We start from the raw sequence: 18260 nt of genomic DNA, 5'->3' as shown, positions 1-18260 counted from the left end.
GAGGGAGAGAGGGAGAGAGGGAGAGAGGGAGAGAGGGAGAGAGGGAGAGAGGGAGGGAGATAATCAAAAGAGCCTCTCAGCCTCTTTGTTAATGGAACATTGTTGTAACACCCAGAATGAAAATCCATAATCTGTCTGAACTGAAAATACTCCACTTTATAAAAGAACCATATTCTTAGCTATCATTTCTTATTGTAGAATCAATATTACTTATGAGAATTTATTTTCAAGAAATAGCTGAACATCTAAAGACAAAGAGGTCTTATTTACAAGTTTCTTTCAGAATAACTTGTAATATTGAACGATGAGAATCAATTTAAATGGTTATCAATAAAGAGACATTGAACAAATTAGGTAAACCCATATAATAGTAAAAAGGCCATTGAAAAACTTATCACAAGTAATAGTTGATCTACAGAGATACCCAAAATTGGGTGAAAAGGACTCAGGATAATTTGGACTATGATTAAATGATCCCAAATTTATAAATATCTCATTGATATTAATTGTACATATGTGTGTGAAAAGCAATCTCTAGAGCAGTGATAATTCTTATTAAATATCTTTTCAGAGTCAGATATGGTGCCTTAGAGGGCTTCCTGTGCCATATAATAGCAGCCTATCTATTAAATCGTGTAGACATTGCTACTGTCTTTCTTTTCAGATGAAGTGATATTTGCCACACAGGTATTATTAAGTCATAAGATCAAGGGTCACTCAAAAGTCGATATAACATTTAACATCATAGCATGTTAGAATATATTAAGTGTCTAAGTTGTTTTATCACTGATATTATTTTATGCATGTGGAACAAATATCTTCCAATGGACAATAATTGCCTTTGGATTATGGAATGCTTCTTTCTTAATCACATCCTTCTGCATCATTACACTCTGAATATAAGCATAAATTACGACAACAAATAGAAAAGCAGGAGGCTGGAGCAACGGCTCTGTGGTTGAGAACACACATTACTCTTGCAGGGAAACCAGCACTCAAATCAAGCAGCACACAGCTATCTGTTCCTGCAGAACTTCAGGGATACAAAGAGACATCTATACCTTGTAGTCATTGTACTCATGTGCACACACTTTATGCAAACACACAAAAATATGGGTAATAATTGTTAAAGGAAAAGACAGTCAATGTTCGTAGGTGTAAATTTGTAAATCATTACCACAAAATTAAACTCCTGGCCCTTTTGAACATGGTGTCAGGAGGAATGGTTCTAAACCAAAATCTGCCATGTATTGGTCAATCTTAGGAAGTCCTTATTCCTGTTATTTGTTCATATGTAAAACAGGATGATACTTTTTATTCTATTCCTCAAGCAACTGTCATAAAAATCATGAAAATATTGTGTTTCAAGAGCATGAAAAGTTTTAAATGTACTCAAATTCTTGGGAAGTACTTTTTATTTTGTTCATATTTGTAACATATATTAAATATATAATAATGTAAGGGAGTGATAAAGTTATCTCAGATCTCATAAATTATTGCAGATTAACTTCACATAAAACATCCTGTAATATAAATTCTATCACAGTATAGGGAAAATTTTGTGTATGTGTGTCTGTGTGTATGTACATCTCTGCAAGAACACATGTATATGTGTGTGTTTGTGTAAACATACATGTAAATTTGTATCCATGTGCATGTGTATACCTTTGTGAGCATATATGTATATGTGAGTATATCTGTGTGAGCACACATGTGTATGTGTGTATATCTTTGTAAGCACTTGTACATGTATGTGTCTCTATCAAGACTATATATATATATATATATATATATATATATATATATATATGACTCAATAGAACAATAACTGGATGAGAAACTGTGAAGTCTAGATTCCTGGGGAAAACCATGTCTCAGAGACTGAACCAGGAGCATCTAATCTAAAGAGGTAAATCTCTCAGCATAACCAGATAAATGTGCTCTGTGTCTCCTCCATTCTTATTTACAGAAATTTCTTATATCAAAATATATTAACTGAGAAAACAGAGTATAGAAAAGTTTATTCTAATATTTTGTATAAAATATAATTATCCAGTATTTACTATGAATTTATTAAATCATACTATAAAGTATACATTAAATTACACTGTGCTTGGCTAGCTTGATGGAAAATCCTTCATTAATCCCTTCCTTCTCCAGTCCTCCTTGTCTATATATTGATATTTGACATATGCACTGGCCAAGAAACATGACAACCTCCTAGTGGCACCTCATTCTCTGAATGTTTCTGGTGTCCTTTCCTATCATCCTTTCCTTTATATCTGCAGCTTTGTGTGTGTGTGTGTGTGTGCGTGTGCGTGTGCGTGTGTGTGTGTGAATCATCTGTGACTTTATATTTAATCTATAAACTAAACTATAAAAGTGGACTGGTCATCATTAAGGGGTGCTTCTACTCTTTCTGTGAAATTTTTCTGTATTTCAACGACAACTCTTGAAAATAAAAGTTAAGACTGAAAGAATGATAATACTGAGAATGGAAACAAGCCAGGGAGATATATATAGTGTACAGATGAGGAGCTGCTGCAGAAACATTGGTGATTAGCCATACTGCCCACCACCACCACATATGATTTCCAAACACATACAAGTTAAATCTTTCCCTTAATACTTTTTTACTAATCCATTAACAATGGCGTCTAGTCTAGAAAACTGGAAGTAAAAATCATTACAAAGTAACAGATCTCAACAAAGTCATTTCCCAATACCAAAATGGAAAGTGGCCAAATTAGAAAACAGTCAGTCAAGCGCAGAGTGTGAATATACACCATGATCCTGTGTCTTCTGGTCTAGGAAAGAGGAGAACGCTGACATAAATAGAAGTGGACACTGGCACTGGGAACATGTAAACAGTTCAGACAAGGAAGATGGATGTGGGAACAGTCTAAATCAAGATTATAGCAAGAGAAAGGTGCACAATGCTGCCGTGAAACCTGTGGATGGAAACTGCCTTGCAAGAACTGAGTAAGGTGCACAACTCACTTAGTATGTGCTGAAGAACTCAGAAAGTTAACAAAACTAATTTATGGAGTTTCACCCTTCACTTTAGTATAGCCTCGGCATTCTGATTTCATTTTCATATGAGAAAAATTATAAAAAAAATTTTCATTGCACCAGCATAATTTCCATTTAGACTTATACCATTTGATAAAATTTATAATTATTAAACTCATGCCATGAATGTATACATATGCAACAGCATCCCCACATGAAAAGTATTTTATATCTGCTTTCTAAGGCTTTGACAGAACACTAACCAAAAGCAACTTAGTGAAAAGGGAATTTATTCTAGCTAAGGATCCAGAGGGAGAGACACATAATCACAAGAAAGTCACAGGAGAAGCTGGCTGATCTATTGTCACCACACAAAGGAAGCAAATACACTGAACAGCAAGTGAGGTAAGCGATAAGCCCCTAAGGTCTGCTCGCTGTGACATATTTCCATAGCAAAGTCTCCACTACATAAAAGCTCCATAACCTCCACATAAGGAGCCTCCAACTGGAATCTACATGTTCAAATATCTGAGACTATAAGGAGCATTTCTTGCTCAAACCTCAACACAGGATGTATATATGACTACACACAGGACGCATTTGTTCCTGCAATGTAAGCTCCTGTATGATCGGATAAACTTTGCATATTCAAATATATGGCCTGACTGGAGGCCTGTTTCCCTACCAATGGCAAGAAGTTGTAAACAAAGTCCTAGAAAGTGTTCTGAAATTTAGAGACTTAGGTAAAGTTTTGGGGAATTTGCATTCTTGATTCTAATTCCTGTTTTACATTTTGCCCAATGGGAGACATCTTAAATCTTCTTTTGGGGATCCCTAATTGGCTCCTTTGCAAGTTTATGTCTATTTTGTGTCTCCAGAGACTTGTAGTATATGTTTGATTTGATTTTCTAAAAGTACCCAGAAGTCTCATTATGGTACTGACTCTCTGCTCAACACAAGGCTTTAAAGCTATTACTGCATTCTTTAACTCTCTGTGCTATAGACAAATCTTAAAACTAATTGGCATGTTTGAGAATAACTGAATTTGAATGTCTAGAAATTATTTCTAGCAAAAGTAGTAAGGTAATGCTCTAGGCTCCCTTCATTAGCAAGGACCAATAAGGGAAAACAAACACCTTTGAGATGAAGTTAGGTTCACAAAGGGTACTTGGCATGGATGGAAAGCAAGCATCACTTTTCATATTCCTGGGAAGTTCATATGATGAGTACATATGTATCAAGCTTCTAATTGATAAATTCTGCCTCATTTAAAGGACAGTCATTTAAAATAATCATCCCAGTTTTTCGAGATTGCATAAACTTCTAAAAATTACCAAACATTCCCTTTCTCTAGAAAAGTTGGAAACGTCGTATACTTTCTCAAAGAACTTTGTGGTCTGGGAAAAGAATGTTATAGTCCCCATCAAATATAAGTTCTGCACTCAATTTTCTGATTAATCTTCTCAGTATATCATATTTTTCTTAATATTTAATATTCCTACGCCTCTCAGTATTTTAATTCTTCGTATTATCATCTTAAATCCTAGGAACATTTACTCATATAAAGAATCATAATCTTAAAAATATTATCTTCTCAAGAATAGATGTAACTTGGGAGAATATAGGAAGAAGACAACATATATCTAGATGAATGAACTACAGAACATGAGGCAAAGACACTAATATAAAAAAGGAAGGCTTTAAGCAAATTCCCTTTCCAGTGTTTACTTTACAGAACATTTAACCATAGTGACTCACCATCAAATATGAAATTAAACTCTATCTAATTGGCTACCTTTTAAATGAAGAAACATATTTGTTCTTTGCAAGAATATTTTAAAATCATTTATTTCTCCGTGTCAAATAAGTCATTTATAGCATTTAATAGTATTTTTAAAAGATAATATTTTGTAAACAAATTGATAAACAGGGTAGGTACAAGATGATATAGTGAAAAAAAACAAACATGTACATCAAAAACTAAACGATCCAAGGGTGTGATTCTCATTTTGACATTATAAATCCTGGTCAAGCTGGATAGAGCATTTAACTTCTAGTTCCTTGATGTACTATTTAAAATGGGTAAAGTGCAGCAAATAATCGTTTAAGAGCTCTTTAAATGTGCTGCACATACAAGTACACAATCCTAGTTTATTCAGAGCACAGGGAGAGGAGTTGATAGGAAGGTGATAGGGAAGGCTGAAAGAGAAGGACCACAAATTCTAGGCAGCCCAAGCCATTTACCAAGAAAGCTGAAAGGGTTGAATTTTTATTTGCCTTCAGCAAAATGCCTCCAACAAAATGCCAAACCATTTTCTATGCTACCTGCTTATACAGAGTTTCACCTCAAATTTATTCATGTGGAAAGTGTCTTTACCCTTTAAACTTTCTCACTGGTCAAAACATCACTATGGTTAAAAAAAAAAAAAAATACAGTGGTGCCAGGGTTGGAGAGATGACTCCATAGTTAAGAGAACTGTCAATTCCTCCGGAGTACATGGATTCAATTCCCAGCACCCGCATTATTGTGTTTTATAAAAGTAAAGAGAGAAGAAATTTGTTTGGTGGGGGTGTAGGTGTAGTCAGTGTAGGGAAAGAAGATGCCTCTGTTGGTCCATGCTGAGGCATCCCTTCCACCTGATGGACCAGCTACAGGACAGTACAGTGTGGAATAGAGTTTATTCAGGGCATAGGGAGAAGAGTTGATAGAAAGGAAAAGGGAGGGAGAGAGAGAGAGAGAGAGAGAGAGAGAGAGAAAGAAGAAGAAGAAGAAGAAGAAGAAGAAGAAGAAGAAGAAGAAGAAGAAGAAGAAGAAGAAGAAGAAGAAGAAGAAGAAGAAGAAGAAGAAGAAGAGAAGAAGAAGAAAGAGGAGGAAAAGGAAGAGGAGGAGGAAGAGGAGGAGGAAGAGGAGGAGAGGCTGGCCATGAGCACCTGGAGAGGATGGGGGAGAAGAATGGGGAGACAGAGGGTAAAGAGGACAGAGCAAGAGGGGGGGAGAGGGAGAGGGAGAGAGGAAGAAGAAGAGGGAGAAAGGGAGAGGGAGAGAGGGAGAAGAGAGGGAGAGGGAAGAGGAAAGAGAGAGAAAGAGAGAGGGGGAGGGGAGAGGGAGAGAGAGAGGAAGAAGAAGAGGGAGAAAGGGAGAGGGAGAGGGAGAGAGGGAGGGGAAGGGAATGGGGAGGGGGAGAGGAGGGGACAAGCAACCCACTTTATAGTGAGTCAGGCAGACCTGGCTATTGCCAGGTAACTGTAAAGCAGAGTCTAGACCAAGTGCCAATACACAGGACAGCTTAAACCATCTCTATCTCTAGTTGCAGAAGATCTGATGTTCTCTGTCCTCTCTGGACACAAGCCATTTAATATGGTGCATAGACATATCTGCAAGCCATTTAATATGGTACATAGACATATCTGCAAGCAAACACGTATGCACATAAAATAAAAATGAAGAAATGGTTTAAAAAATTGAAAATTTTCAATGATATGAAGGCCTCTATAAATGACAAATTCATAAAGTGTAACCTACCAAAAATGAGTCAAATGCAGATTGGAATTAAATTTAAAATAGCAATATTATTTTGTGTCATTATGCAATGATACTGTTTGAACAAAGTTAAACTGTTTGTCTGGAGATACCGAATCAGTCTTCGAAGCAATGGACTATAACAGTGCTTCTAACTCTGTTATTCGGTAATTATTCTATCTTATCATTATTCTCAGCTTCCTGCTCTGTACTGCAGGAAACTGTGTTCTACAAGCTAACATTTCTATGCTTCCTTGACAACTGGTTTTGGCAAAAAGTCAACCAATGGGAAACTAGCAAGGATCTGGGGCTCCAGGGAAAGAAGATCAAAGGGGCTATTTCCCTTTTGTGATTTAGCCTGCTGTGTTCAGGCACCCTCCAAGTGATTGCAATCTGGAGTTTTGCTATGGACGGTGTCTCTATAAATCAGGTGAAAATAAATATTCATTTCCTAACACAGCACATTGCTGGGTCACACCATCTTTCCACACCACACTTCTAGGTGTCCCATCTCCTTTATCAAAAACTATCTTTTGTTCTGCATGACATCATGTGGGTTCTATTTTTCTTGTGAACATGTGATAGATCCAGCACTCATCTTTAAAAGAACGTATTGTTCTTCTTAATAATGGTGCTTTTAATTTCAGATTTGTTAACTCCAAGCTCCAGAATACCCTTCTACTGATTACAACAACACGTGTTGGATGGACCATAGTCAAATGAAGATGTGCACATGGGGACACACACACACACACACACACACACACACACGCAAACACACACACACAATTTTGATGCCTTCTAGTTGATATATATCCTTCACTCCTGTGGGTGAGATTTATTCAATGTGATAATTTAGATTTCTTCAAAACATTGTATCATAGTTTATGTTACCAGACTGTGAGGCATTGATTAATATTTGCAACTAATAATGTCTGTAAAAGTTCTGTGTGAGAGGAAATAGAATAAACAAGAAATCAGTATAAATCTGTATACATAGGAATGTGGCACATCCCTAAAACAAAAAGATTTGAAATTTCTAGCACCATTCAAATGCTTTCATCTGCAGTGAGAAAATCCACATGTGGATCCAAATGAAGAATCAATATAGTTGTTCCTCAGATTTGAGCTGAAAGTGAGGTAAACAGCAAGAATCCTGTATGTGAAACTTAGCGCTGAGAACATATAAGGGTTAGCTCAGAGGCAGCACAGCAGGTGAGATTAGACTTTACCTAGCACATCATTTGCAGTTCTGCATGCATGACTGCTCCCAAGGGAGAGGCATTCTTTCCATAGCCAAAAGCATCTGAGGAGAAAACAGGTAGAAATGCTATGTTTTCCCCTAGATGTCACATACTGGCTTACTCATTGTTGTGGAGAAAACTGATTAGGATGGAAGTGTTTTCTTTACAGATGCTAGGGATGTTTGGGAATACAAGAGAATGTTCTGATATCCTACATGATTTACTTAATCTCAAATTCTACTATTTCCTGTTGTGTAGAATAGGAAACAACCTAGGGAACCTTCATTTACACATTTACAAACTGGAGCAACTGTGAGTGATTTTTGTGCTTCTAAAATTTGAAGGAGAGGGTGTCTGTAAACCAGCGTATGCTATGTGTTCAAGGAGACTTCATTACAAGTATGAAAATTTTAAATAAATAATGATCTTTTTAAATCCCCCTGAAAAGAAGCAATGCACTGCACTTTTATACTTATAAATTTCTTTTTTGACCTGGTGTGACAATGACCACAAGACTGGCTACCCTGAAGTGCCTTCCAAGAAGTGCCTTTTGTAGTCCAGGTGATAAAGCAGTTAGTTTTCTTATTTTATTCTGAGAAACAGGTTTTTGGTGGTGTGTTGTTTTCTCAGTTCTGAGATTTGGTTTATTCTGCTTTTTTGTCTCGAATGCTAGCTATTTATTTGTTTGTTTGTTTGTTTACTATTTACACTCCAGATTTTATTCTCTCCCACCCAGTCCACCCTCTGACTGTTCCACATCCCACATCTGACTACTCCCCACCCCCCTCTCTCCACAAGGATGTCCACACACTGCCACACCTGATCTCTAAACTCCCTGGGGCCTCCAGTCTCTTGAGGGTTAGGTGCATCTTCTCTGATTAAGCACAAACCCTGCAGCCCTCTGCTGTATGTGTTGGGGGCCTCCTATCATGGTGTATGTTGCTTGTTTAGTGGTCCAGTGTTTGAGAGATCTCAGAGTCCAGATTAATTGAGATTGCTCTTCCTCCTACTGAGTAGCCCTTCTTCTCAGCTTCTTTCAGCCTTTCTCTAATTCCACAGGGGTTCTCTCCATTGGTTGGGTGCAAATATCTGCATCTGATTTTTTTTAAAGATCTATCTATCTATCTATCTATCTATCTATCTATCTATCTATCTATCTATCTATCTAATATTTTCTTTATTTGCATTTCAAATGTTATCCCCTTTCCTAGTTTCCCCTCCAAAAATCCCCTATCTTCTCCCCATCCCCCTGTTCCCCAAACCACCCACATCTGCTTCCTGGCCAAGGCATTCGCCTATACTGGGGGTATAGAAACTTAACAGGACCAAGGGCCTCTCCTCCTATTGATGACTGAATAGAACATCCTCAGCTACATATGCAGCTAGAGCCATGAATCTCTCCATGTGTTTTCATTGGTTGGTTGTTTAGACTCAGGGAGCTCTGGGGTTACTGGGTAGTTCGTATTGTTGTTCCTCCTAGGGGGCTGCAAAACCCTTGTGCATCCTTGGGCACTTTCTCTAGCTTCTTCATTGTAGATCCTGTGCTCCATCTAATGGATGACTGTGAGCATCCAATTCTGTATTAGTCAGGCACTGGCAGAGCCTCTCAGGAGACAGTTACATTAGTCTCTTGTCAGCAAGCTCTTGTTGGCATCTGCAATAGTGTCTGGGTTTGGTGGTTGTTTATGGGATGAATCCTGAGGTGGGGCAGTCTCTAAATGGTCATGCCTTCAGTCACTGGTCTGGACTTTGTCTCTGTAACTCCTTCCATGGGTATTTGGTTGCCCCTTCTAAGAAGCATCAAAGTGTCTACACTTTGGTCTTCCTTCTTCTTGAGTTTCATGTGTTTTGTAAATTGTGTCTTGGGTATTTTGAGCTTCTGGGCTAATATCCATTTATCAGTAAGTAAATATCATATGTGCACTTTTGTGATTGGGTCACCTCACTTAGAATGATAACCTCCAGATACATCAATTTGTCTAAGAATTTTATGAATTCATTATTTGTAATAGCTGAGTAGTACTCCATTGTGTAAATGTACCACAATTTCTGTATCCATTCCTCTGTTGAGGGGAATCTGGGTTCTTTCCACCTTCTTGCTATTATACATAAGGCTGCTATGAATATAGAGGAGCCTGTGTCCTTATTACAGGTTGGAGCACCTTCTGTGTATATGCCCAGTGGGAGTATAGCTGGGTCCTCATGTAGTACAATGTCCAATTTTCTGAGGAACCACCACACTAATTTCCAGAGTGGTTGGACCAGCTTGCAATCCTACCGGCAATGAAGGAGTGTTACTCTTTCTCCACATCCTCACCAGCATCTGCTGTCACCTAAGTTTCTGAACTTAGTCATTCTGACTGGTGTGAGGTAGAATCTCAGGGTTGTTTTTATTTGCATTTCCCTGATGATTAAGGATTTTAAACCTTTTTTTAGGTGCTTCTCAGCTGTTTGGTATTCCATAGTTGAGAATTCTTTTTTTTAGTTCTGTACCCCATTTTTTAATAGGTTTGTTTGGTTTTCTGAAGTCCAACTTCTTAAGTGCTTTATATATATTGTATATTAGCCCACTACCGGATTTAGGATTGGTAAAGATATTTTCCCAATTTGTTGGTTGCCATTTTGTCTTATTGACAGTGTCCTTTGCCTTACAGAAGCTTTGCAATTTTATGAGGTCCCATTTGTTGATTCTTGATCGTACAGCACAGGCAAGTGCTGTTCTGTTCAGGGATTTTTCCCCCTGTGTCCTCACTTTCTCCTCTGTAAGTTTCAGTGTCTTAATTTCTTTCTCAGCCTGTTTATCCTCTGTGTAGAGAAAGGCCACTGATTTGTTTGAGTTAATTTTATATCCCACTACTTCACTGAAGTTGTTTATCAGGTTTAGGAGTTCTCTTGTGGAATGTTTGGGGTCACTTAAATATACAACCATACCATCTGCAAACAGTGACATTTTGTCTTATTCCTTTGCAATTTGTATTCCTTTGATCTCCTTTTGTTGTCTTATTGCTCTGGCTAGAACTTCAAGTCCTATATTGAATAGGTAGGGAGAGAGTGCGCAGCCTTGTCTAGCCCATGATTATAGTGGGATTGCTTCAAGTTTCTCTCCATTTAGTTTGATGTTGGCTACTGGTTTGCTGTATACAGCTTTTATTATGTAAAGATATGGGCCTTGAATTCCTGGTCTTTCCAAGACTTTTGTCACACATGGGTGTTGGATTTTGTCAAATGCTTTCTCAGCATCTAATGAGATGATCATTTGGTTTTTGTCTTTGAGCTTCTTTATAGAGTGGATTATGTTGGTGGATTTCCATATATTGAACCATCCCTGCATCCCTGGAATGAAGCCTATTTGATCATGATGGATGATTGTTTTGATGTGTTCTTGGATTCAGTTTGCAAGAATTTTATTGAGTATTTTTTGCATCGATATTCATAAGGGAAATTTCTCTGAAGTTCTCTTTCGTTGTTGGGTCTTTGTGTGGTTTAGGCATCAGAGTAATTATGGCTTCATAGAACTAATTCTTTAGAGTACCTTCTGTTTCTATTTTGTGGAATAGTTTGAGGAATATTGGAACTAGGTCCTCTTTGAAGGTCTGATAGAACTTTGCAGTAAACCCATCAGGTCCTGGGCTGTTTAGGTTGGAAGACAATTAATTACCATTTCTATTTGGGGATATGGGACTCTTTTGAGCATTAATCTTATCCTGATTTAACTTTGGTACCTGGTATCTGTCAAGAAAATTGTCCGTTTCATCCAAGTTTTCTAGTTGGTTGAGGCTTTTTAGTAGGATCTGATGATTTTTTGGATTTCCTCAGATTCTGTTGTTAGGCTTGCATTTTCATTTCTGATTTTGTTAATTATGATACTGTGCCTGTGCCCTCTAGTTAGTCTGGCTAAGGTTTTATCTATTTTGTTGATTTTTCTCAAAGAACAAGCTGCTGGTTTGGTTGATTCTTTGTATAGTTCTTGTTGTTTCTACTTGGTTAATTTCAGCCCTGAGTTTGATTATTTGCTGACATCTACTCCTCTTGGGTGAATTAGTTCCTTTTGTTCTACAGCTTTTAGTTGTGCACTCTCCACATTCTTTTTGGAGGTACCCAGAGCTATGAATTTTCCTCTTAGGACTGATTTCATTGTTTCCCATAACTTTGGATATATTGTGGCTTCATTTTCATTAAACTCTAAAAAGCCTGTAATTTCTTTATTTCTTCCTTGACCAAGTTATCATTGAATAGAGAATTGTTCAACTTCCATGTTAGTGTTGGGTTTCTATTATTTATGTTTTTATTGAAGATCAGCCTTAGTCCATGGGATAAGTTCAATATTTTTGTATCTGTTGAGGCCTGTTATATATGGTCAGTTTTGGAGAAAGTACCATGAGGTGTTGAAAAAAGATATATTCTTTTGTTTTAGGATAAAATGTTCTGTAGATATCTGTTAAATCCATTTGTTTCATAACTTCTGTTAGTTTCATTGTGTCTCTGCTTAGTTTCTGTTTCCAGGATCTGTCCATTGATGAGAGTATGATGATGAAGTCTCCCACTATTATTGTGTGCTTTGCAATGATAAAGAAATGGACACTTGGCAAAGGAGCTAGTAACTATTTTATACTCATCAAATAGTGTGCTCTGAAGCCATGATTCATTCTTATATGTAGTAATAACTTTTAAGTCTTCCTTAGAGTTAACAGGTATGTTTTATTTGAATACTAGTACTCAGAAATAAAAAAAAGTAGAGAAATAGGGAAGCCCTTTACATCGGAAATCTTCATTCTCGTGTATACCTATTATCCTTAGGTTTGGTCTTCTCATTGTGTCCTGGATTTCCTGGATGTTTTGAATTAGGATCTTTTTGCATTTTGCATTTTCTTTGATTGTTGTGTCAATGTTTTCTATGGAATCTTCTGCACCTGAGATTCTCTCTTCTATGTCTTGTATTGTGTTTTTTATGCTTACATCTATGGTTCTTGACTTCTTTCCTAGACTTTCTATTTCCAGAGTTGTGTCCCTTTGTGGTTTCTTTATTGTTTCTACATACATTTTTAGATCCTGGATGGTTTTGTTCAATAGGGAGTTATTTATGTCCTTCTTATAGTCCTCCATCATCATCATGAGAAGTGACTTTAGATCCATATCTTGCTTTTCTGATGTGATGGTGTATCTAGGACTTGCTATGGTGGAAGACATGGTTCTGATGATGCCTAGTAACCTTGGTTTCTGTTGCTTCTGATTTTATGCTTACCTCCTGCCATCTGATTATCTCAAGTACTTGCTGCCCTCAATATATCTGATTGGAGCCTGTCCTTCCTGTAATCCCAGTTGAGTCAGAACTTCTCAGAGTCCAGCTTTCTTTGTGATCCTGGGATTCTGGGATCCTGTGATGCTGAGATGCTGGGTGTGTCAGAGTTCTTAGCAGTTAAGCTTCCTCTGAGACCATGAGATCCTGGCATGACCATTCTCCTGGGATCCTGAGATCTTAAGATCCTGGGATCCTAAGATCCTGGGCTTGTTAAAGTGCCTGGAAGTGGTACCTCCTCTGGGGACTGTGGGTCTGTCCACTGAGTTCTAAACCAACGTAGACCAGCACCAACCTGAAGAAACTTGAGCCACTGTTTGGAAGGGGTTCCTGTGTCTGTGCTCCAGCTATCCCCAGGCACCCCTGTTCTGTTAGAACAGATGTGTTCTACTCACCAGTGATCTTAAGGTTCTGCATGTGCTAGAGCACCCGTGGGATGGAGAGTCCTCTGAGAGTGTGGCACTGTCCACCGAGTTCATCCCAAGGTGACCCCGGTGCTGGCACTGACAAAAAGGGACCTGAGCCACTAGATTTATTTATTTATTTATTTATTTATTTATTTATTTATTTATATCATATTTATGTACACTGTACCTGTCTTCAGACACTCCAGAAGATGGTGTCAGATCTCATTACGGATAGTTGTGAGCCACCATATGGGTGCTGAGATTTGAACTCAGGAATTTTAGAAGAGCAGTCAGTTCTCTTAACCTCTGAGCCATCTCTCTAGTTCCCGTATCTGGCTCTTTCAGCTGCATGTTGGGTCTTCTGGAATTTGGTCAGGCTAGGTCCCTTTTTGTGAGTGCTCCATAGCCTCAGTAATAGTGTCAGTCCTTGGGACCTTCCCTTGAGCTGGACCCCACTTTAGGCCTGATGCTGGATCTTCTTTTCCTCAGGATCCTCTCCATTTCCATCCCTGTAGTTCTTTCTGACAGGAACAATCAAGGGTGAGAGTTTTGATTGTGGGATGGCAACCCTCTCCCTCATTTGGTGCCCTGACTTCCTTCTGGAGGCTGGCTTTGTAAGTTCTCTTGCCCTATTGTCAGGCATTTTACCTAAGGTCCCCCCTTTTGAGTCCTGAGAGTCTCTCACCTCCAGGTCTCTGATTCATTCTGGAGGGTTCCCCCAACTCCTACCCCCCTAGGTTGCCTGTTTCCATTCTTTCTGCTGACCCTCAGGGCTTCTGTTCTTTTCCCTCACCCAGTACCTGATCAGGTTCCTCTCTCCTCAACCCAACCATCAACCCTGTCCACTTTCCTTCCCAGGTCCCTCCCTAGCTTCCCACTTGTGATTGCTTTCTTCTCCCTTCCAAGTAGACTGAAGTATACTCACTTGGGCCCCTCAGCTTGGTAACCTTTTTGAGTTCTGTGGACTGTATCTTCTGTATTCTGCTTTTGATTTTGTTGTTGTTGTTGTTGTTGTTGTTGTGTGTATGGCTAATATCCACTTATTAGTGAGTACATATTATGCATGTCCTTTTGGATCTGAGTTACCTCACTAAGGATGATATTTTCTAGTTCCATCCATTTGCCTGCAAAACTCAGGATGTCCTTGTAATATTCCATTGTGTAAATGAACCACATTTTCTGTATCCATTCTTTTGTCATGGGACATTTGGTTTTTTTCCAGCTTCTAGCTATCACAAATAAGGCCACAATGAACTTAATGGAATATATGCCCTTGTGGCATGGTGGGGTATCTTTTGTGAATATTACCCAGGGTGGTATTGCTGGGTCTTCAGGTAGATCTTTTTCCAATTTTTAGAGGAACCTCCAGACTGAACCTCAAGTTGACAACAAATGTTGATGAGGATTTGGAGAAAGAGGAACACTCCTCCATTGATGGTGGGATTGCAAACTGGTACGGCCACTCTGAATGCTTGCTCTTTATTTCTTCAACTCCCACCTCACTTTTGACAGCAGTGGATCAGCATAAAAACAACTGGGGATCTATTCCTTTCTAGTGATAGATCTAGAGGGCTTTCCACTTCCAATTTCAAGAGCTTGAGTGTCCTACATTTGAATCCTTCCTTTTTATTTCCTTTAACACAGTATTTGCATTGACAGATTTTACAGAGCCATTCACATGACAGACATGCTGACTCTTTCTACCTTTTTATCCCAGGTACTGACTAGCCCTACTTCTCCAGAAAGTATATGCAAGATACTAACTCAACTTATGGGAATATTAGCTCCAGCTTTTCATCTATGAAAGAAGAAACATAGATCAAATGATCGTGTTTTCTGTCTGTGCTAAAATCTTGTGCTTCATCCTCTGTGTATACTGAGAAATCTCTCTGGGTATATATTAGTCAGTACCTATTTGGCTATTGGTACCTATTTGTGAAGCTCTATCTATCTATCTATCTATTTATTTATTTGCCATCCACAGAAGCATGAGATGACAGTGCTCAGAGAGATGATATGCATTATGTGGTGCTCTATTTGAGGTCCCCAAACCCCAATAGATTCATATTCTGGTCCATTTCTTCTGACCATGTGTCCTCCCATTGTCCTGCTAGGGCAAGATGGCAACATCTGTGCTACATGTTCCAGATGTCACTCTAGGGAAACACTCACCACATAAGGAAGAGAGGTTTTACCTTCCAGAGTTGTTCAGCTGTTTGGGAAAACAACAGAGCTAAGTCAGATGGGTTTGCAGAGCATTGCAGAACTGATTCCATGGTGGCGCCTCTCTAGCAGTCTCTACACTGAAGCTGCAGGGAACAAACTCCGAGAAATCTCACCTACAACCTATGTACATTGTTGGCTTAACCTGAAAATGTGTTCTTCCTCTTCCACAAACCATTTATTTCAGCAAGATTACCTGATATAATCACAAAAGCACTGCAGACAGATGTAGACACAGAACAACAAAGCAGCAACAGCTCTGTCAAATAAATCCCAATTTAAGGTGGGAAAAAATAATGTATTTACTAATATACTTGATATGGATATTTTTAAAAATAAGTTAGTTCAAATATCGTAGACCAAAAATTAAGCTATGAAATTTCATTTTAATAATGTAGACAATAAATTGGAGCTGGATGTTATGTCTAAATGACACAAAATCTGTGTATGTACTGTTATTATTAAAATGCACAGTCATTAAGATAGTTATGTTTCTTATATAGCTTGTGGAAAGCAGGACCTGAGGCATACTGAATGCCAGGGTTCTGCTGCTTCTGCAGATAGCTGCATAGGGTAAGTGTGAAAGTTCAGCTTCTTTAGTTATTCACAGTGAAGAATGGTGCTACCTGCTCTTGTCACAGGGTAAAACTGAAAGATTGTTCCTCTCTCTTTGTTTGGTCTTTAAACATGCTGTTGTCTGTTCATGGAAGAACATATTGGGAAGCTGTTATTCTTAATATCACACTGAGAAATCACAGTTCAGAAAGTGTCCCTTAACCTTAGTTAATTACTTAAAAAGCTGTAAGGATTTGCAATAGCAGGAGAACGTAAATCCCAGAATCAAACATTTACCACATGTGTGAAGACAAGAATTTGTAAAGAATTTTTGATATAATACATATCAAAACAAAGCTACATTTACACTAAGTGGTGATTCCAAATAATTGAGAATCAATAATACTTTTCTCAGATTATGCATAAGAAATTTAATGCCTCCCTTTCCTGGGCTCTATGAACTAGCCAATCATAGATTGTTGGCCTAGTTAATGGTACCATGTGTGAGTTCTTTATTGCGGGGTGGATCTCAAAACTATTAAGCAACTAACATTCCTGTCATTCTCACATCATTAAGTCTTTTACCAAGCTAGTTGTTAGTGTGAACTCCATGTTTCAAAGTGGTATAAGTCTATTATGTTTACTCCTCGCAATGTACATAATACTGTATAGCCCTATAAATCTAGCCAATGAGAATTCCATGTAGGTAGCACCTTGATTTCTCTATAGTCCATTTCTTCTGCCCATGTCTGGAGTATCTCCAGCAAAAGAGACTTACTCTCAAGTTCTAGAAGGTAACTAAGAGAAAAGGAAGAAGCTTGTATTGTTTACAGAGAGGAGTGTATGGTTCCCACTGAGTAATAACTCAAAAATAGATATATCATACTTGGCATTGTACTTTTCATTCTGCTAACTGGGCATATTAATAAACTGTCCCCTAAGTGCTTTTCTTTATTTCCAAATAGTACTATATATCTTAATCTTCATCATGGAATCCTTTTTTGTATAGTAGACAATGATTACTACTGATACAGACAAGTGTTTAAATTATAGAGAATAAGAGACTCTTGAATGTTCAGATCTATACATACCAGCTATACTATATATCTTCTGCATAGGACTTGTTGATAATCTCAGAAAAGGGGGCAAAAGAAAAAAAAAAGAACTTTAATAACTATAGTTAGAAGATATCTGTGGTAAATTATTATTTGTTGGACATGACAGTGTTGTTGCACACATGAACTCACAGTGGCTGTGATTATATGCAGAACATACAGATTACATACATGATTAATCTAGCCAAGATTCCCAGAATGAATGAGGAAGGGTGCTCATGAAGTTCCATCCATAAGTCAAGAGCTATTGCAGGTAACAGCAACAAGAGGAAAAAACTGGTTTTCTTCAAGGATCTGTCCCAATAGACTCTGCACAGTCCAGTGGATGTCCTTCATATATGTTCAAATAACCATCACTTAAGAGGACTATCTATATTTTATTTGTAAATAATACATAAAATTGAGAGAATAAAGTGTAAAGAGAATAGGAGAGTGATTGGAGGGAAGGTAATGAGATTTATTTGATCTAAACATATAAAACTCTCAAACAGTCAGAACCTTGTTTGGGGGATATGACCTCGAGAAGCTTGCTGCAGGCCCAGAGAGGATAATGGTGAAGTCACAGAGTAGGACTCCGGTGATGGCTATAAAGCCTGGGGGTCTCAGGGCTTTCTAACTCTCTAACTGTACTGAAATTCTGACAATAACTTCTAAAATGTCTTAAAAACTTTCTTGCTCTTTCAAAGGGTAAAAAACTGCTGGCTTAGGTGATTAGCACCTGTAGCCTAACAGGATTAAGCAATGTAACCTTTGTTCTCTCTCAGCAGGAACTGCTGGACACTTAAAAAATGATTATAGTTTTATTATTAATTTATAAAAAAGTTTCCTATAAAAACTATCTAAGGGGAAATGCAGGAAAATCCTAAGGCTGGGGGAATTCTAAGTGGG

The sequence above is a fragment of the Mus pahari genome, chromosome 18, assembly GCF_900095145.1.
Source record: "Mus pahari chromosome 18, PAHARI_EIJ_v1.1, whole genome shotgun sequence".
Taxonomy (NCBI): domain Eukaryota; kingdom Metazoa; phylum Chordata; class Mammalia; order Rodentia; family Muridae; genus Mus; species Mus pahari.
This window is presented reverse-complemented; position numbering follows the sequence as displayed.